The sequence below is a fragment of the Meles meles genome, chromosome 5, assembly GCF_922984935.1.
Source record: "Meles meles chromosome 5, mMelMel3.1 paternal haplotype, whole genome shotgun sequence".
In the NCBI taxonomy this organism is placed as follows: Eukaryota; Metazoa; Chordata; class Mammalia; order Carnivora; family Mustelidae; genus Meles; species Meles meles.
The window spans coordinates 137,559,936-137,581,098 of NC_060070.1; the positions used below are offsets into that span (position 1 = coordinate 137,559,936).

At 42.7% G+C, this 21,163-nt stretch overlaps 1 pseudogene; it reads left to right on the top strand.

Annotated features, from left to right (window-relative positions):
- The first annotated feature begins 19,304 nt into the window (after positions 1-19,304).
- Positions 19,305-20,668, top strand: LOC123942028 (annotated as a pseudogene).
- Positions 20,669-21,163: the final 495 nt, after the last annotated feature.

Here is a 21,163-nt window from a genome sequence, read left to right on the forward strand (position 1 = left end):
AGTCTTACTTATTTCAGATTGTAAAGCTCCTATTTCATAGGCTGCCATACAAGTCTTCCAAGTAATTTAGGACATTTGTCAATAAGCAAAAAGGAGAGATTCCAGGTACTTTGAGGGAAAGGAGCCGCAGCCCTCCAGTCTTCCCACAACACCAGCCCCACCCCCCCCAACAGCTGTGCAAGTGTGGGCAGCGTCCTATCTTATGCTCACTATTTGCAGCTTTGTGGAAGACCATGCCCCTAAACTCTAGTACCTAATCCCATCTGGCATGAGATTACATCTAAATATTTTTAGACTTTATTCCTAAGTCTTTTCTTCTAGCTAAATATCCCTGGTCCCTCGAATCCATCTTTATCAAGTGTGATGGTTAATTTTATGAGTAACTTGGCATGACTGTGGTCCCCCGTTGTTTGGTCGAAAGTTATTCTAGATGTATCTGTGAAGATATTTAGAGATGTGATGAACTTTAAATCAGTAGACTTAAATCAGTAAAGCATGTTAGCCCTCTACCAGATGAATGAGCCTCAACCAGTTCGGTGAAGGCCTTAAGAGGAAAGACAAAGTTTGCCCAAAGATGCAATTCTGCCTCAAAATTGTAGCATAGAAACCCTGCCTGAGTTTCCAGCCTGCTACTCTGTGGGATTTGGACTCAAGATGATCACAGCATGAGCTTTTGCCAGAATTTTCAGCCTGTGGGACTGCTTGATGGATTTCTGATCTACCAGGCCCTGCAATCCTGTTGGCCAATTTCCTAAAATCTCTCCCTCTCGTTCTCTCTCTCTTTCTCACATTCTCCTCTCTTGCTTATATATTTCTAGAAATTTATCCATTGGTTCTGTTTCTCTGAAGTGTCCTAATACACCAAACAACAAATATTTTTATTTCTCATCCCTCCTCATTATTTTCTGAAAATGTCCAGGTTACGATTACCCCACCTAACATACTCCAGGTGTGATGAGTGCCAGGCAGAGCGCTACTAGTCTACCTTATACTAGCTCTGGTGTCTGTTTGCGTGTATAACTTACTGCTTAAGAACAGAGCCTTGGCAGGGTGCCTGGGCGGCTCAGTGGGTTAAAGCGTCTGCCTTCAGATCTCAGGGTCCTGGGATTGAGCCCCGCATTGGGCTCTCTGCTCAGCAGGGAGCCTGCTTTCTCCTCTCTCTCTCTGCCTGCCTCTCTGCCTTCTTGTGATCTCTGTCTGTCAAATAAATGGAATCTTAAAAAAAAAAAAAAAAGAACAGAGCTTTGGCATCAGAGAGAGCTGGATTTAAGCCCCCATCTTAAAGATAACTCTAAGGAGAGTATCAGTCATTCTGTGGCTTTAGCAACAGGTAATCCTAATTGACCCACGACAAATTGCTACAATAACCAGTAAACAAATCAGTGACAGATCACAGTTCTCAAAAACAGTCCATCAGCCGCGGCCCCTCAGCAATGACTGTATTTCTGAAGGTCAGCCAGCCAGCAACTGTAATAGTGAATTTCTGTCTCCAGAGCTAAATAACAACCCATCCCCGAGACCTCTGCTTCTGAACACGCACAGTCCCTGAACTTGACATTTGCCCAAGCCCTATACCAGTGCAGCTCTCAGCCTCGCTCTGAGACTGTGCGGTTGATAAGCACAGCTCTCCCTTGTTCAGCAATAATTTCAGCTTTTTGTTTCAGGTCATTGAGTGGTGATTGTGTCTTTTTTTTTTTAAGATTTGTTTATTTGAGAGAGAGAAAGACAGAAGGAGAGAGCACAAACAGGAGAGTCAGGGAGAGGAAGCGAGTATCTTGAGCACATTCCATGATGAGCAGGGAGCCCAGGGGTCACATCTTTTGACAGAGGATAAAATTGGGTCATATGTGAAAAGTGTTGAGCATAGTGCCTGGCATGGAAGAATCACTTAAGAAATGTCATTAGCTATTAACTTGAGTGCGTGATTCTATTCATGTCCTCTAAGATTGCTCTGGCTTTTTCGGTAGCAAAGGCTGTCAGCCTTAAAATGACATTTTGGTTGTTTGGAGCCTCGCCCCCCAAAATGGGCCTATCTGGGGCATGCCCAACATGCAACGGGGCTGAGAGGGGACAAGATAGAGGAGTGTCCACCCAGGGAGGATGGTCGGGACAATAGTGGCTCATTGTAACCGTGGCGGCATCTTGTCCAGCCACACTCTTGTCTGCTTCCCAAGCTGCTGTCACGGAGTAGCCTTTCACGCTGTTGCCTCACTGTGCCGACTGAACTCCAGAGTTCCTTCGACGGGGGCTGCTGATGACTCCCCAGTTCCAACCTGCATTTGTCTGTTTGGTGGACCCCCAACCAGCAGGGTGAGACCTGTGCCACATTAAATTTTGTCTTGCTAAATTTATTCCAGTGCACCAGTCTGATCAAAATCCTAGATGGGAAAATGCCTTCAGATAGACACTGAAGTGGGAAATAATAAGGTCTTAGACACATAACAAAGGACATTTTGCCCTTCTCGTGAAAGGCTCTGCTCTATCATTCCTTTGTACATGAGATTCTGCTGTCAAAGATGGGATCCAGGAAGGAGGAGTGTTTATTTTGTACTTTATGTAGAATTTAGTTTTTATTTATTTATTTTTAAAGATTTTATTCATTTATTTGACAGAGCACAAGTAGGCAGAGAAGCAGGCAGAGAGAGAGAGAGGAAGAAGCAGATTCCCTGCTGAGCAGAGAGCCGGATGTGGGGCTTGATCCCAGGACCCTGAGATCATGACCTGAGCCAAAGGCAGAGGCTTAACCCACTGAGTCACCCAGGTGCCCCTAGAACTTAATTTTTAGAACAGCCTTAGAGTTACAGAATTACTGAGAAAGTAGCGTGGAGTTCACATATGCCAACACCCAGTTTCCCCTATTTTTATTTTAAAGATTTTATTTATCTATCTGAAAGAGAGAGCATGACGAGGAGGGGGAAAGGGTAGAGGGAGAAAGAGAAGCAGACTCCCCACTGAGTAGATAGCTTGTCATGGGGCTTGATCCCAGAACTCTGGGATCATGACCTGAACTGAAGGCAGACGCTTAACTGACTGAGCCACCCAGGCGCTCAATTTCCTGTATTATTAACATCTTACATTAGTGTGGTACATTTGTTATAATTAATTGATACATTATTGTTAACTAAAGTTCACACTTTATTCAGACTTCCTTAATTTTTTCCTATTGTGTGTGTGTGTGTGTGTGTGTTTTTTTTTCTAGGATGCCATCCAGAATGGCATCCAGATGGTGAACTTCTCAAACTGCCCTTGTTTTGATGACCTTGACAGTTTTGAGGGGGACTGGTCAGGAATTTTGTACAATGCCCCTCATCTGTTGTTTTTCTCATGGTTAGACTGAGATTCGATTCTGTTTTTCGGGGGAGGAAAAAGCACAGAAGTGAAGTGACATCTTCATCACATCATATCAAGGACACATAGTATTGACATGACTTCTTGCTGTTGATGTTGGCCTTGTTCACCTGGCTGAGAGAGTTTATCAGACTTTTCCACTGTTAAGTCACTCTTTTTCCCTTTTTGTGTAGTATTCTTTGGAAGGAAATCACAATGCGTGGCGCACAGTTAAGGAATGGGGAGTTACGCTCCCTCTTCTTGAGTGTGGAGTATCTATATAAATTATTTGGAATTATTCTGGACATGTGTCTCTTCTCCCCCACTTGTTAGTTTATTTATTTATTCAATCATATCTTTATATCAGGATGGATTCATGGATTTGTAAAAATATTTTGCATTATAATACAAGACTATTTTTTTAAAAATAATCATTCCAGCTTTGGCCATTGGGACCCCCTTTCAGCTGACTTTTGTGTTCTTTTGACATGATCCCATGGTTGTGGAGTTTTGCTGTTCTTGACTGGTTTCTACCACCATGAAATGCTCCAGGCTCATCTTGTCCACCTGGAAGTGGAAGGGAGCTGTTTCCTGAAGCTGTGTAAGACCCTGGTACCTGGGCAGCAGACTAAGATCCCCTTCACCATGTCCAACAGCATGGCTGAGAGGCTCCCCTCTACCTCCAGACTGACCATGGGCAGCCTTTAGTGGTCTCCTTTCTCCTTGCTTTTTGCAATGCAAGTTCTCAGGTGTCTCACCTTCAACTTGGGGTGGGTGCCCAGTGAATGTCCAGTCTAAAGTAAGCAAGGGAAAATTCTTAGGGACATTATTGTTTAAGTTTCTATAATATTATAAATGCCTGTGATAATGTAGCCTTGGCCACTATGTAACATGCTATTTGACGTGTCTTATTTCTCTTGCTTCCTAGAAATTTCTTGAAGGCAGAGACCACATTTTATGCTTCTTCATATAATTCCTATACTGAGCACTTAGCATACATCTGGTGAATGATTATATTCTGTTGAATAGGTCAAAAATTTTTTCAATCGTTTTGGCAGATATGTCCTCTAAGATGAACTTGATTTTTTTTTTAATCACAAAATCAAAACTTAAGGTCACACCTTTATTTTAAAGGCTTTGTGAGAGTTCCATGATGAGTGCCATATTCTTGCAACAAGGGTAGTGACACCCAAAGCAGAAATGGATGGATCTCTGTTCAGAAGCCTGAAGGGCTAGCACTCGAGCCTGACGACAGAGACCTCTACTGATGACTTCTGTACATCCCTTTCTGGTGTCGTAATTCTGGGTGCTCCATCTTGGCAATCGCCAGAGAAGACCTTTAAAAGCATAGTGCTTAGGGTGGTTAAGAGAAGGAATTCAGGTGACTTATGGAAACCTGGATCAGTAATACAGTCTAGTAAATGGCCCACCTGGGGACACAAGGCTTTTTCTTTTTTTTTTGTTTTGTTTTGTTTTAAAGATTTTATTTATTTATTTGACAGAGATCACAAGTAGACAGAGAGGCAGGCAGAGAGAGAGAGGGGGAAGCAGGCTCACCACTGAGCAGAGAGCCCGATGCGGGACTCGATCCCAGGACCCTGAGATCATGACCTGAGCCGAAGGCAGCGGCTTAACCCACTGAGCCACCCAGGCGCCCCCACAAGGCTTTTTCAATTGCAGTTTTTAAAACCTCACCCTGAAGAGGCATGAGGAGAGAGAATGTTTTATTTTCCACATGCAGAGGTCTCCACAGGCAGCCAGGTGGCATTTTTACTTAGTAGTGCCCTTCTGATACATCAGTCTGGAGGGTCACAGGTGGCTACAGTCAGAAAGGGGCTTCTTCAACCTCTTCTCTCCACTCCACAGCCCCCGAATGCCTCATGTTTCAAAAGACTTGTCAGACAAACCGTAAAACACAAAGTCGTATGGGTGGCTCAGCTGTCTGGGAGAGGATCAGGAGATCCAGCTCTAATGGGCTGATTAATGGAAAATCCACTACTGATGTAGAATAGGGAGGATATTTTTTTGCTTTAGCCAAGTGGTATGGAAATATGAAGAGATAGGGTGACGATCAGCAGAAGAAGTTAGGGATAAGAACTCTGGTTGTCTGTTCTGTGTGGTTTGTAAATAGAAACGTTAAAGGGTGATTTTTCAGTTTTTGAAGTGTTTACTATGAAGTTTATTTATGACATTTATACCTTAAAAGATAATAAAAATATATTCTCTCCCATTAAGTAGACTACACAGTTAAAATAAATATTTTTTCCTTGTAGAAGCTCAACAATGAAATCATTTTATGTAAATATTTTTATTCTATTTCAATTTTCATTTTTTAAAGATTTTTTAAAATTTATTTGAGAGAGACAGAGAGAGAGCAATCAGGAGAAAAGCAGAGGGAGAGGGACAAACAGGCTTCGTGCTGAATGGGAAGCCTGACATGGGGCTTGATCCCACAACGCTGAGATCATGACCTGAACTGAAACCAAGAGTCAGATGCTTAACTGACTGAGCCACCCAGGCACCATTCAATAAAGCTTTTAATAAAACACACTGGCTTTCATTTACACTGTGAAATCAACTTTACATGATCCACAGAGTAGACATGTTGCGTCCGGCTCCTTGCAACTCATTGGCTCACAGCCCATTTCAACGCACCTCCTAGAGCCCCGCCCCACCCCAGAAACAGCTTTTGCCATGGTCACCAATAATTTCCATGTTGTCAGATCCAAAGACTTTTCTGTCTTCATCTTTGACTTCTGTGACCCCCTTCTCTATCCGGGTTTTCTCCCTATCTGACCACTAATTCTCATTCCTCTGTCAGATCCTTCTACCCATACTACCAATTGGGAATTCCTTATGGTGCATACCGATTCCCTTCCTTCTCCTTCTATACCAACACTGTCTGATAGAAATTTGTGTGAGGATGGAAATATTCTATGTATGCAATTACCCATGCAGCAGCTGCTAGCTACACATGGCTACAGAGGAAATGTGGTCAGTATGACTTGGGAACTGAATTTTTAATTCTATTTAATCAATTTTTATTGCCACATAAAGCCAGTGGCTGCTATTGGGCAGCACAACTTCAGACTATCTTACAAGGTGAGCTATTAAAAAGCAGCTTCAGACTTGCAATTTCCTGGGTTTTCTCTGTAGCTCAGATCTCCCCACAGAGCTGTAGGGTTATAGTTATCTGAGAACTCAGATGACTCATGAGCACTGACTGATTGTAACTGTTCTTTCCTCAGCTGCTACTATTCAGAGAACAGCACTGGCCACTTGGTTGGCCAAACCTAGAAAATGAGAGTTGTTCCTGATTTTTTCCTTTTCCTTCCTATCTCACATCCAAACTGTAAGTAACTTCTAGTGATTCTACCTCCAACTTGCATTTTGAACCTGTCCACTTCTGACCGCCCAATCCAAACCATCATCAGGTTGTGACAGGTTGTCACCCTGCCTCTTGAACCCCCCTTATCTACATAGTTTCAATATCATCCTCTCAAAACCCGAGTTAGATCATGTCGCTTTTCTGCTTATGATTCTTGCATGTTTTGCCATTGCTTTTGGAATAAAATGTCAATTTCTTGTTTTGGACTTCAAGAACCTGGACCCTGCTCTCCCTTCCAACCCATTTTATATTGTGTTTCCTCTTGTCCATTTGCACTAAACCTTCTGGGACGTGTGCTTTGCTGCCCCAGGGCCTTTGCACTTGCTGTTTATCATCTGCAGTCTCTTCCCAAGCTATTGACATGGGCAGATTTTCTTAACTCTTTGGTTCTTAACTCAGTACTTCAGGGAGCTCTCCCCTAACCACTTATCCCAGTGAGTTCACTTCTATTTCCTTATTCTCCACATCAGCATAGAGACTAGTTTCTCCTTTACATTGTGTGCTTGTCTCTTTAATGTTTATGTAGCACACCAGCCTATGAGCTCCCAGAGGACAGAGGCTTCTGTGTAACTCCCCACATTTATCTAATAGTAGCACATCACTGATACATAGTGGAACTTGATAAATATTTGTTGAATGAAGGAATGAATGAATGAATAAGCTCATGCTTTGACTTGTAGGCAGAGTATTATATCTTATTTTATTCTTTTTAAAATTCAATGTTTAGGGGCGCCTGGGTGGCTCAGTCGGTTTAGCGCCTGCCTTCGGCTTGGGTCATGATCCCGGGGTCCTGGGATCAAGCCCCATATTTTTGGGCTCCTTGCTCAGCAGGGAGTCTGCTTCTCCCTCTCCCTCTGCCCACCTGCTTGCCACTCCCCCTGCTTGTGCTCTCTCTCTCTCTCCTAGCCCTCTCTCTGTGTCAAATAAATAAATAAAATCTTTTAAAAAATAAAATTCAATTTTTATTTTGTATTTTAAATAGCAACAAGTGGATGACTTCCCTCCTGCCAGCATCTTCCCTTCTTCCCTTCTTCATTAAATGAACCCCACAATGGCATCCAGGGAAAAGTCAAAGATAATAAAGATTAATTACACTGAGAATAGTGTCTTTTTTTCAAGTCTCCACACAACATATTGCTTTCAGCTTCCTAGAACTACCTACACTAACGAGGTTTCCAGTACTATTCTGGCAAATCATAGACACTGGTTGCACTTTAGAATTATCTGGGAAACTTTAAAATATGCTGGTTGGGTCTCATCCCTGTAGATTCTGCTTTAATTGACCTGAGGCGCATCCTGCCTGCCAGGACTGTTGCAGCCGCCCAGGAGATTCTAACGTACAGGCACGGTTGCCTATCACAGAGGGAAGTTGTAGACCAAAGAAGGATGGGTGTGGTGAGAAACTGTCTTTCAAATCGTTTTGTCAGTTGTGAGTTCTGTTTGTCATGCTGCTTTTAATGCAGCGTCTCACAGGTAAGTGAACAGTGTTTTATAAGATGTTTAATCATGAAAAAAGCCCATTAACTTTTCTGACAAATGTTCCATTGAAACGGTCAGAGATTGGATTCAATACTCTAAGATTCCTCCAGGTAAGTCCAATTCCAGACTGTGCACTAGAAGGATGAATGATTAGCAAGTGAATAATTCGTGTTTCTGTTGAGTGTCCCTTGGCACTGGTTAGGTCTAACTGTGGTCCTCTGCCTGAATCAAAGGTGTCAGCTACCAGCCTGGCCTCACCTCTTTTGCTTTTTCTCCCCCTGTGCTCAACAGCTGGTGTTGTCATGGGTCTCGCTATAGGCTTGGGCCCCTCCCAGTTCATCAGCTGAGCAGAGCAAATTATGTCAGAAACTTGGGCTGCTCTAACTTATACTCCCCATATTTGAAAGCTAATAATAGACTTGTAAGCAGAGAGCTATTAATAACTAGCATTCATAATTAGTATTTCATATTAATCACAATATGGCGGTTAATATGGCCGCTAGGCCTTTATAGGTTTTCTACTTCCATGCATTTTCCACAGACCTTGTTGCTCCCTAACCAATTGCTTTTCTAAGCAGTAAATATGATCCAGAGTCTACATGTCCTGGGTCTTCCTCAGCTGGCCCGGTTCACAAGAACCGATCTGTGCTATACAGCCACCCTGTTCTGTATCCTGGCTCCTTGGAGGATGGCATGGCTGCGGGGCCCCTGGCCGACCCTTGAGGTATGTCTCTTCACCCGCCTGTCCTGGGATCAACTCGCACACCCTGGCTCCTGCGTACTGCCCACTGTCTAGACTCTTCAGCGCTGTGGTTAAACTTGCAGATGCCAAAAGTCCTGGATGTGTTTGTTTCCCTCATTGGCTCCCACTTTCTACAAGCTCCTTGTCATCACCATTGACTCTTTCTACCTGAGCCGCCCGCTGTCCCCTGGCTCCAGGAAAATGTGTCTCACTAGTCAGCAGTGCTCACCCATTTTGACCCATTTTAATCACTCTTTGGAATTTCCTTGTAACCTGTGCACTATTGGTTGCATAATATCTCTTTGTAAGTTGCCTTGCCTTCCAACAAACAAACATCCCCATACACTCTTGCTTTGTGTAGGCAAATATATTTTGAAATCACCGGTTTGATGTGTTACTTATATCTTTCCCTATTAGACAATAACATAAATCCTCAACGATTCACATAAAATATCTACAGACTATTTAGAATCGCCTCGTAACCAGGGCACCCTTTGTACCACACTTTAGGAAACGTCTGCCTCAGGGCCTCCACCCCGAGTGTATTCACTCCCCTTCCTGCTCTGATCTTTTCTGCCTGTCCTATGTGGATGCGGCAGGTCCCACATAGGGACATATACACTTAGGACTCCCTGCTTGGTGCCAAGTACACGTGTGCTAAGTATAAATGGAATTTCAGTGATAAATGACTCCAGTCAAAGCTAACGTCCTATGGTGGTTCAGAGCCTAGATTCTGGAGGGGACCTGACATCCGATCCCAGCTCTGTGGAAGTCACTGCACGTCTCTCAGCTAGTTCAGAGAACAGCTGGGAGTGTTAAAAACATTAGTGTATGTCCAAAGCTTAGAACAGTTTCTGGCCCCTGCAGGTGTCATATAAATTTTGGACATTACTACAAGCTGTGAGTTCAGGAAACAGAAGTCGAAAGAAAAAAGTAGTCCGTGAATGTGCTGGGCAGCCTTTCCTCAGAGAAAGAGTTGACTAAAGAATCTTGGGAGTGTATTCATATTTATGTAATCTGGAGACCAGGACTCAATGTATTTATTACATCCGGGCATTAGGGCTTTAATGAACTGGTAAAAAATATGTAACACTCAATAATTTAAAATGGCATCTGACTTGATGTCATTTAGTTATGCAAGTTGAGTATTTTATGAAAATTCCATTTCATTCCGTTCCATTCTCAAAAGAAATGTATGTACTTTGTATTAATTTGAATACCGAATGATTTTGGTAAGTACCAGGAGCTGTGCAAAAATGTGAGTGTGTGTGTGCATGGACTCTGAATTTTTCGAATAGGCTTTTTCTTATTAGTATAGCAAATAATTCTAAAATAAGTCACTGAAATACCTAGAAATAAATTTAACTGAGAAAGTGAAAGGCTTGACCTGCACAGTGAAAACTGTAAGACATTAATGAAACAAATTGGAGAAGTCACAAATAAGTGGATATACCGAGCTCATGAATCAGAAGAATTCATATTGTTAAAATATACATATTACTCAAAGCAATCTACAGATTCAGTCCAAAATTCCTACCAAGATTCCAATGGCGTTTTCCACAGAAAAAAAAAAAAAAAAAAAAAAAAAAAAAAAACCTCTAAAATTTGTGTGGAACCACAAGAGACTGCAAAAGCCAAAGCAATCTTGAAAAAGAGGAACAGGGGCGCTTTGGTGGCTCAGTGGTTAAGCTAAGCGTCTGCCTTTGGCTCGGGTCATGATCCCAGAGTCCTGGATGGAGCCTCACAGGGGACTCCCTGCTCATCTGGAAGCCTGCTTCTCCCTCCCCCACTCCTTCCTGCTTGTGTTTCTTCTCTCACTGTCTCTCTCTCTCTCAAATAAATAAATAAAATCTAAAAAAAAAAAAAAAAGAAAAAAGAAGAACAAAGCTGAAGGCATTGTGCTTTCTGATTTCAAATTATATTTCAAAGCTGTAAGAAACAAACAGTATGGTAGTGATGGTAGTGACATTAAAAACAAACACATAAACCGATGGAACAGAACAGAGAACCCAAAAATAAACCCATACATATACGGACAATTAACTAATAACAAATGAGCCAAGAATGTACAATGGGGAAAGGACAGTCTCTTCAATAAATCATACTGGCACAGCCAGATGCAAAAGAATGAAACCAGACCACTGTCTTATACCATTCACAAAAATTAACTCAAGGAGATTCAGAACTTAAATATAAGACCTGAAACTACGAGATTCCTAGGAAAAAAACAGGCAACAAACTCCTTGACATTGGTCTTGGTGATGATTTTTTTGGATTTGACACCAAAAACAAAAATAAGTGAAATGACATCAAACTAAAAGGTTTTGGCACAGCAGGGGCAATCATCAACACAAGGAAAAGGGAATTTACTGAATGGGAGAGAACATTTACAAATCATATATCTAATAAGTGGTTAATATCCAAAACACATAAAAAACTCATACAAGTCATTAGCAAAAAAAAATCCAATTAAAACATGGGCGGAGGGTCTGAATGGACATTTCTAAAGAAGACACATAAATGACCAACAGGTACATGAAAAGATGCTCAGCATCACCCATCATCAGGGAAATATAAATCAAAACCACAGTGAGATGTCAGCTCACACCTTTAGAATGGCTATTACTAAGAAGACAAGAAATAACAAGTGCTGGCAAGGATGTGGAGAAAAGGGAACCCTTGTGCACCATTGGGAGGAATGTAAACTGGTACAATTACTGTGGAAGACAGCATGGAGGTTCCTCAAAAAATTAAAAATAGAACCACCATGTGATCCAGCAATTCCCGAGCTGGGTATCCATCCTGAGAAAGTGAAAACACTACTTTGAAAAGCTATATGCACCGCCATGCTCATTGTAGCATCATGTACAATAGCCAAGTCCCAGAAATGACCCAAGTATTTGTGTCTTTATGGGTGAATGGATAACGAAAACAAAGCATATAGATACAATGGAATATTATCAACCATAAGAAGGAATAAAGTCTTGCTATTTGTGACACCGTGGGTGGATGTTGGGGGCATTATGCTAAATAAGTCAGAAAGGGAAAGACAAATACCGTATGATCTCACTTACATGTGGAATCTAAAATAACAAAAAAACCCAGGAGTTCATAGATACAGAGAACAGATCGGTGGTTGCCAGAGGTGAGGGAGGGGAGTGAGCAGAATGGGTGAATGGGTGAAGGGGGTCAAAAGATACAAAATATAAAATGAAATAAACTATAATATTGTTAAGTGAACCAATATGTTTTTGTATATTAAAGCGACAGTTTCCCAGATCATAATATGAACAAAAATTTTCCTATTTTTTAAAAAGATATTTTTTTAGTTTGCATTTCTTTATTTTTTTTCAGCATAACAGTATTCATTGTTTTTGCACAACACCCAGTGCTCCATGCAATACATGCCCTCCCTATTACCCACCACCTGATTCCCCCAGTCTCCCACCCCAACCCCTTCAAAACCCTCAGTTTGTTTTTCAGAGCCCATAGTCTCTTATGGTTCGCCTCCCCTTCCACTTTCCCTCAACTTCCTTCTCCTCTCCATCTCCCAATGTCCTCCATGTCATTTGTTATGCTCCACAAATAAGTGAAACCATATGATACGTGACTCTCTCTGCTTGACTTATTTCACTCAGCATAATCACTTCCAGTCCCGTCCAGGTTGCAACAAAAGTTGGGTATTCATCCTTTCTTTTCTTTTTTTTAATATACATATAATGTATTTTTATCCCTAGGGGTACAGGTCTGTGAATCACCAGGTTTACACACTTCACAGCACTCACCATAGCACATACCCTCCCCAATGTCCATAATCCCCTCCCCCCTCCCAACCCCACCTCCCTCCAGCAACCCCCAGTTTGTTTTCTGAGATTAAGAGTCATTTATGGTTTGTCTCCCTCCCAATCCCATCTTGTTTCATTTCTTCTTCTCCTATCCCCCTAACCCCCCATGTTGCATCTCCACGTCCTCATATCAGGGAGATCATATGATAGTTGTCTTTCTCCGATTGACTTATTTCACTAAGCATGATACCCTCTAGTTCCATCCACGTCGTCGCAAATGGCAAGATTTCATTTCTTTTGATGGCTGCATAGTATTCCATTGTGTATATATACCACCTCTTCTTTATCCATTCATCTGTTGATGGACATCTAGGTTCTTTCCATAGTCTGGCTATTGTAGACATTGCTGCTATAAACATTCGGGTACACATGCCCCTTCAGATCACTATGTTTGTATCTTTAGGGTAAATACCCAGTAGTGCAATTGCTGGGTCATAGGGTAGTTCTATTTTCAACATTTTGAGGAACCTCCATGCTGTTTTCCAGAGTGGTTGCACCAGCTTGCATTCCCACCAACAGTGTAGGAGGGTTCTCCTTTCTCCGCATCCTCGCCAGCATTTGTCATTTCCTGACTTGTTCATTTTAGCCATTCTGACTGGTGTGAGGTGATATCTCATTGTGGTTTTGATTTGTATTTCCCTGATGCCGAGTGATGTGGAGCATTTTTTCATGTGTCTGTTGGCCATCTGGATGTCTTCTTTGCAGAAATGTCTGTTCATGTCCTCTGCCCATTTCTTGATTGGATTGTTTGTTCTTTGGGTGTTGAGTTTGCTAAGTTCCTTATAGATTTTGGACACTAGCCCTTTATCTGATATGTTGTTTGCAAATATCTTCTCCCATTCTGTCAGTTGTCTTTTGGTTTTGTTAACTGTTTCCTTTGCTGTGAAAAAGCTTTTGATCTTGATGAAATCCCAATAGTTCATTTCTGCCCTTGCTTCCCTTGCCTTTCCCAATGTTCCTAGGAAGATGTTGCTGCGGCTGAGGTCGAAGAGGTTGCCGCCTGCATTCTCCTCAAGGATTTTGATGGATTCCTTTCTCACATTGAGGTCCTTCATCCATTTTGAGTCTATTTTCATGTGTGGTGTAAGGATGTGGTCCAATTTCAGTTTTCTGCATGTGGCTGTCCAATTTTCCCAGCACCATTTATTGAAGAGGCTGTCTTTTCTCCATTGGACATTCGTTCCTGCTTTGTCGAAGATTAGTTGACCATAGAGTTGAGGGTCTATTTCTGGGCTCCCTATTCTGTTCCATTGATCTATGTGTCTGTTTTTGTGCCAGTACCATGCTGTCTTGATGATGACAGCTTTGTAATAGAGCTTGAAGTCCGGAATTGTGATGCCACCAACTTTGGATTTCTTTTTCAATATCCCTTTGGCTATTCGAGGTCTTTTCTGGTTCCATATAAATTTTAGGATCATTTGTTCCATTTCTTTGAAAAAAATGGATGGGATTTTGATAGGTATTGCATTAAATGTGTAGATTGCTTTAGGTAGCATAGACATTTTCACAATATTTATTCTTCCAATCCAGGAGCATGGAACATTTTTCCATTTCTTTGTGTCTTCCTCAATTTCTTTCATGAGTACTTTATAGTTTTCTGCATATAGATTTTTAGCCTCTTTGGTTAGGTTTATTCCTAGGTATCTTATAGTTTTGGGTGCAATTGTAAATGGGATTGACTCCTTAATTTCTCTTTCTTCTGTCTTGTTGTTGGTGTACAGAAATGCAACTGATTTCTGTGCATTGATTTTATATCCTGACACTTTACTGAATTCCTGTACAAGTTCTAGCAGATTTGGAGTGGAGTCTTTTGGGTTTTCCACAAATAGTATCATATCATCTGCGAAGAGTGATAGTTTGACTTCTTCTTTGCCAATTTGGATGCCTTTAAGTTCTTTTTGTTGTCTGATTGCTGAGGCTAGGACTTCTAGTACTATGTTGAATAGCAGTGGTGATAATGGACATCCCTGCCGTGTTCCTGACCTTAACGGAAAAGCTTTCAGTTTTTCTCCATTGAGAATGATATTTGCGGTGGGTTTTTCATAGATGGCTTTGATAATATTGAGGTATGTGCCCTCTATCCCTACACTTTGAAGAGTTCTGATCAGGAAGGGATGCTGTACTTTGTCAAATGCTTTTTCAGGATCTATTGAGAGTATCATATGGTTCTTGTTCTTTCGTTTATTAATGTGTTCTATCACATTGATTGATTTGCGGATGTTGAACCAACCCTGCAGCCCTGGAATAAATCCCACTTGATCGTGGTGAATAATCCTTTTAATGTACTGTTGAATCCTATTGGCTAGTATTTTGGTGAGAATTTTTGCATCTGTATTCATCAAGGATATTGGTCTATAGTTCTCTTTTTTGGTGGGATCCTTGTCTGGTTTTGGGATCAAGGTGATGCTGGCCTCATAAAATGAGTTTGGAAGTTTTCCTTTCATTTCTATTTCTTGGAACAGTTTCAGGAGAATAAGAATTAGTTCTTCTTTAAATGTTTGGTAGAATTCCCCTGGGAAGCTGTCTGGCCCGGGGCTTTTGTTTGTTTGGAGATTTTTGATGACTGTTTCAATCTCCTTACTGGTTATGGGCCTGTTCAGGTTTTCTATTTCTTCCTGGTTCAGTTGTGGTAGTTTATATCTCTCTAGAAATGCATCCATTTCTTCCAGATTGTCAAATTTGTTGGCATAGAGTTGCTCATAGTATGTTCTTATAATTGTCTGTATTTCTTTGGTGTTAGTTGTGATCTCTCCTCTTTCATTCATGATTTCATTGATTTGGGTCCTTTCTCTTTTCTTTTTGATGAGTCTGGCCAGGGATTTATCAATCTTATTGATTCTTTCAAAGAACCAGCTCCTAGTTTCATTGATTTGTTCTATTGTTTTTTTTTTGGTTTCTATTTCATTGATTTCTACTCTGATCTTTATGATTTCTCTTCTCCTGCTGGGTTTAGGGTTTCTTTCTTGTTCTTCCTCCAGCTCCTTTAGGTGTAGGGTTAGGTTGTGTACTTGAGACCTTTCTTGAGAAAGGCTTGTACCGCTATATATTTTCCTCTCAGGACTGCCTTTGCTGTGTCCCACAGATTTTGAACCGTTGTGTTTTCATTATCATTTGTTTCCATGAATTTTTTCAATTCTTCTTTAATTTCCTGGTTGACCCATTCATTCTTTAGAAGGATGCTGTTTAGTCTCCATGTATTTGGGTTCTTTCTAGCTTTCCTCTTGTGATTGAGTTCTAGCTTCAGAGCATTGTGGTCTGAAAATATGCAGGGAATGATCCCAATCTTTTGATACCAGTTGAGACCTGATTTGTGACCAAGGATATGATCTATTCTGGAGAATGTTCCATGTGCACTAGAGAAGAATGTGTATTCTGTTGCTTTGGGATGAAATGTTCTGAATAGATCTGTGATGTCCTTCTGGTCCAGTGTGTCATTTAAGGCCTTTATTTCCTTGTTGATCTTTTGCTTGGATGATCTGTCCATTTCAGTGAGGGGAGTGTTCAAGTCCCCTACTATTATTGTATTATTATTGATGTGTTTCTTTGATTTTGTTATTAATTGGTTTATATAGTTGGCTGCTCCCACGTTAGGGGCATAGATATTTAAAATTGTTAGATCTTCTTGTTGGACAGACCCTTTGAGTAGGATATAGTGTCCTTCCTCATCTCTTAGTATAGTCTTTGGCTTAAAATCTAATTGATCTGATAGAAGGATTGCCACCCCAGCTTTCTTCTGATGCCCATTAGCATGGTACATTGTTTTCCACCCCCTCACTTTAAATCTGGAGGTGTCTTCGCATCTCAAATGAGTTTCTTGTAGGCAACGTATTGATGGGTTTTGTTTTTTTATCCATTCTGATACCCTGTGTCTTTTGATTGGGGCATTTAGCCCATTAACATTCAGGGTAACTATTGAGAGATATGAATTTAGTGCCATTATTAGCCTGTAAGGTGACTGTTACTGTATATTGTCTCTGTACCTTTCTGATCTACTACGTTTAGACTCTCTTGTTGCTTAGAGGACCCCTTTCAATATTTCCTGTAGAGCTGGTTTGGTGTTTGCAAATTCTTCAGTTTTTGTTTGTCCTGGAAGCTTTTGATCTCTCCTTCTATTTTCAATGATAGCCTAGCTGGATAGAGTATTCTTGGCTGCATATTTTTCTCGTTGAGTGCTCTGAATATATCATGCCAGCTCTTCCTGGCCTGCCAGGTCTCTGTGGATAAGTCTGCTGCCAATCTAATATTTTTACCATTGTATGTTACAGACTTTTCCTGGGCTGCTTTCAGGATTTTCTCTTTGTCACTAAGACTTGTAAATTTTACTATTAGGTGACGGGGTGTGGACCTATTCTTGTTGACTTTGAGGGGGGTTCTCTGCACCTCCTGGATTTTGATGCTTGTTCCCTTTGCCATATTAGGGCAATTCTCTCCAATAGACCCTCTGCTCCCCTCTCTGTTTCTTCTTCTTCTGGAATCCCAATTATTCTAATGTTGTTTCATCTTATGGTGTCACTTATCTCTCGAATTCTCCCCTCGTGGTCCAGTAGCTGTTTGTCCCTCTTTTGCTCGGCTTCTTTATTCTCTGTCATTTGGTCTTCTATATCACTAATTCTTTCTTCTGCCTCATTTATCCTAGCAGTGAGAGCCTCCATTTTTGATTGCACCTCATTAATAGCTTTTTTTTATTTCAACTTGGTTAGATTTTAGTTCTTTAATTTCTGCAGAAAGGGCTTTAATATCTCCAGAGAGGGTTTCTCTAATATCTTCCATGCCTTTTTCAAGCCCAGCTAGAACATTCAGAATCGTCATTCTGAACTCTTGATCTGACATATTACCAATGTCTGTGTTGATTAGGTCCCTAGCCTTCGGTACTGCCTCTTGTTCTTTTGTCTGTGGTGATTTTTTCCGCCTTGTCATTTTGTCCAGATAAGAGTATATGAAGGATCAAATAAAATACTAAAAGGGTGGCAAAGACCCCAGAAAAATACGCTGTAACCAAATCAGAAGAGACCCCAAATTATGGGGGGGAGAAAGGGGATAAAAAGAGGTTCAGAAAAAAAAAATTTAAAAAATAAAACAAATAAAGAAAAAATATAAAAAAGAAAGAAAAAATATATATTTTAGATAAACTAGTCAAAAAGCGTTAAAGAAGAAAAGGGTAAAAATTTTAAAAATTTAGCAGAAGAAAAAAGAAAAAAAATTGAAAAAAAAAAGTTGAATAAACTGCAAGACTAAAGAATCATGGGGAGAAAGCCATGAGTTCCGTGCTTTGCTTTCTCCTCCTCTGGAATTGCTCTGCTGTCTTAGGAATTGAACCTGCTTTCTCCTTGATAGATGAACTTCGTCCTGGCTGGATATTTTGTTGATCTTCTGGGGGAGGGGCCTGTTGTAGTGACTCTCAAGTGTCTTTGCCCGAGGCGGGATTGCACCGCCCTTACCGGCGGCCGGACTAAGTAATCGGCTCGGGTTCGCTTTTGGGAGCTTCTGTTCCCTGAACGCTTTCCGTAGAGTTCCGGAGGACGGGAATGAAAATGGCGGCCTCCTAGTCTCCGGCCTGGAGGAGCCGAGAGCCTGGGGCCCCACTCCTCAGTGCGCCCCCAGAGGACAGCACCCAATCACTCCCGTATCCCAGCCTCTAGCCGCGCTCCGAGCTCACCCAACCCGCGACCAGTTCAAGGTAACCCCGAGCTGAGAGTTCAGTCCTCGGCTCTGTCTCTGTAGCCGGCTTCTCCATTCTAACACCTGCGAGCTTTGCGACACTCTGACACCCCCGATCCTTCTGTGACCCTGCGGACCTGGGGCCACGCTGACCCCGCATGGGCTTCACCCTGGTTTAGCCTCTGGAGCAATGTCCCTCAGTGGAACAGAGTTTTAAAAGTCCTGATTTTGTGCTCCGTTGCTCCGCCGCTTGCCGGGAGCCGGTCCCTCCCCCCGCGGTCTATCTTCCCGTCGTTTTAGATTCACTTCTCCGCCAGTCCTACCTTTCAGAAAGTGGTTGATTTTCTGTTTCTAGAATTGCTGTTCTTCTTCTCTTCGATCTCCCGTTGGATTTGTAGGTATTTGCAATGTTTAGATAAGCTATTGAGCTGATCTCCTGCTACCTGCTGTAGTCTCAGCCTGCTACTTCTCTGCCATCTTGACTTATTTTTTAAAAAGGTTTTATGTATTTATTTGACAGAGATCACAAGTGGGCAGAGAGGCAGGCAGGGGCGGGGGGTGCAGGCTCCCTGCTGAGCAGACAGCCAATGTGGGGCTATATCCCAGGACCCTGGGATCATGAACCAAGCCAAAGCCAGAGGATTAACCCACTGAGCCACCCAGGTGCACCTATTTCTTTTTTGAGATAATGGAAGCATCAGCAATACCTTAAAACATCTTTATTACATTCGATCAAATATTATCAATGACATTTATAAGGAGTAACAAAGGAACAGTAAACATGTATTTGAATAAAAGATCTCACTTGTGACCGAGCCGCGGCTTTGCTGGCGGGAGTGTCTGCAGCACCGGTGTCTGAGGAGCGATGCGGAGGGAAATCATCACCCTACAGTTGGGCTGTGCAGCAATCAGATTGGGTTCAAGTCCTGGAAACAGCTGTGTGCCGAGCATGGTATCAGCCCGGACGGCATCGTGGAGGAGTTCTCCACCGAGGGCACTGACCGCAAGGACGTCTTTTTCTACCAGGCAGGCGATGAGCACTACATCCCCAGGGCAGTGCTGCCAGACCTGGAGCCCCGGGTGATCCACTCCATCCTCAACTCCCCCTATGCGAAGTTCTACAACCCAGAGAACATCTACCTGTCGGAGCATGGAGGAGGAGCTGGCAACAACTGGGCTAGTGGATTCTCGCAGGGAGAGAAGAGCCACGAGGACATTTTCGACATCATAGATCGGGAGGCAGATGGCAGTGACAGTCTAGAGGGCTTCGTGCTGTGTCACTCCATCGCTGGGGGGACAGGCTCTGGCCTGGGCTCCTACCTCTTAGAACGGCTGAATGACAGGTACCCCAAGAAGCTGGTGCAGACATACTCAGTGTTTCCCAACCAGGACGAGATGAGTGATGTGGTGGTCCAGCCCTACAACTCACTGCTCATGCTCAAGAGGCTGACCCAGAATGCAGACTGTGTGGTAGTGCTGGACAACACAGCCCTGATCCGGATCACCACAGACCGCCTGCACATCCAGAACCCGTCCTTCTCCCAGATCAACAAGCTGGTGTTCACCATCATGTCAGCCAACACCACCACCCTGCGCTACCCCAGCTACATGAACAACGACCTCATCGGCCTCATCGCCTCCCTCATTCCCACTGCGCGACTCCACTTCCTCATGACGGGCTACAACATGCTCACCATGGACCAGTCAGTGGCCAGCGTGAGGAAGACCACGGTCCTGGATGTCATGAGGCGGCTGCTGCAGCCCAAGAACGTGATGGTGTCCACGGGCCGGGATCGCCAGACCAACCACTGCTACATCGCCATCCTCAACATCATCCAGGGGGAGGTGGACCCCATCCAGGTCCACAGAGTCTGCAGAGGATCCGGGAACGGAAGCTGGCCAACTTCATCCCCTGGGGCCCTGCCAGCATCCAGGTGGCCCTGTCAAGGAAGTCTCCCTACCTGCCTTTGGCCCACCGGGTCAATAGGCTCATGATGGCCAACCACACCAGCATCTCCTCGCTCTTCGAGCGGACCTGTTGCCAGTATGACAAGCTGCGGAAACGGGAGGCCTTCCTGGAGCAGTTCTGCAAGGAGGACATCTTCAAGGAGAATTTCGACGAGCTGGACGCGTCCAGGGAGGTGGTGCAGCAGCTCATCGACGAGTACCACGCAGCCACGCAGCCAGACTACATCTCCTGGGGCGCCCAGGAGCAGTGAGGACCCCAGGAGGGGACCTCATCTGCCTTACTGATTGGCCCAGGCCCTGCCTGACCGGCCACCCCCTCAGAGAACCCATCAGGGACCTCACATATCTCTTCCTCATAAACACACACACACACACACACACACACACACACACGTACTCTTTACTGGCCTGGGGACATGTTTATGTCTCCTCTTATGAGACTATTTATGTTAAATAAAGCACTGGACATAATCAAAAAAAAAATCTCACTTCTAATACTGAAAATCAGAAACACATTTTAGCACAATAATAATCCATTAAATACATATCATCATTAGGCTGTTTCTGTTATGAAAACATTCATCAATGTTAAGAAAAGGCATTTAGCTGATACTGGAAAACAAAATTCTCTTAAAAACAATTGCATGTTATCATTCTATTGTAGATTTTTTAAAAAGCTGTAGTTATATGCTTGGAGATAAAATGATCAAATTTATTTCCTGAAGCTCTTGTAATGGATTGTAAATGCTAAAAAAA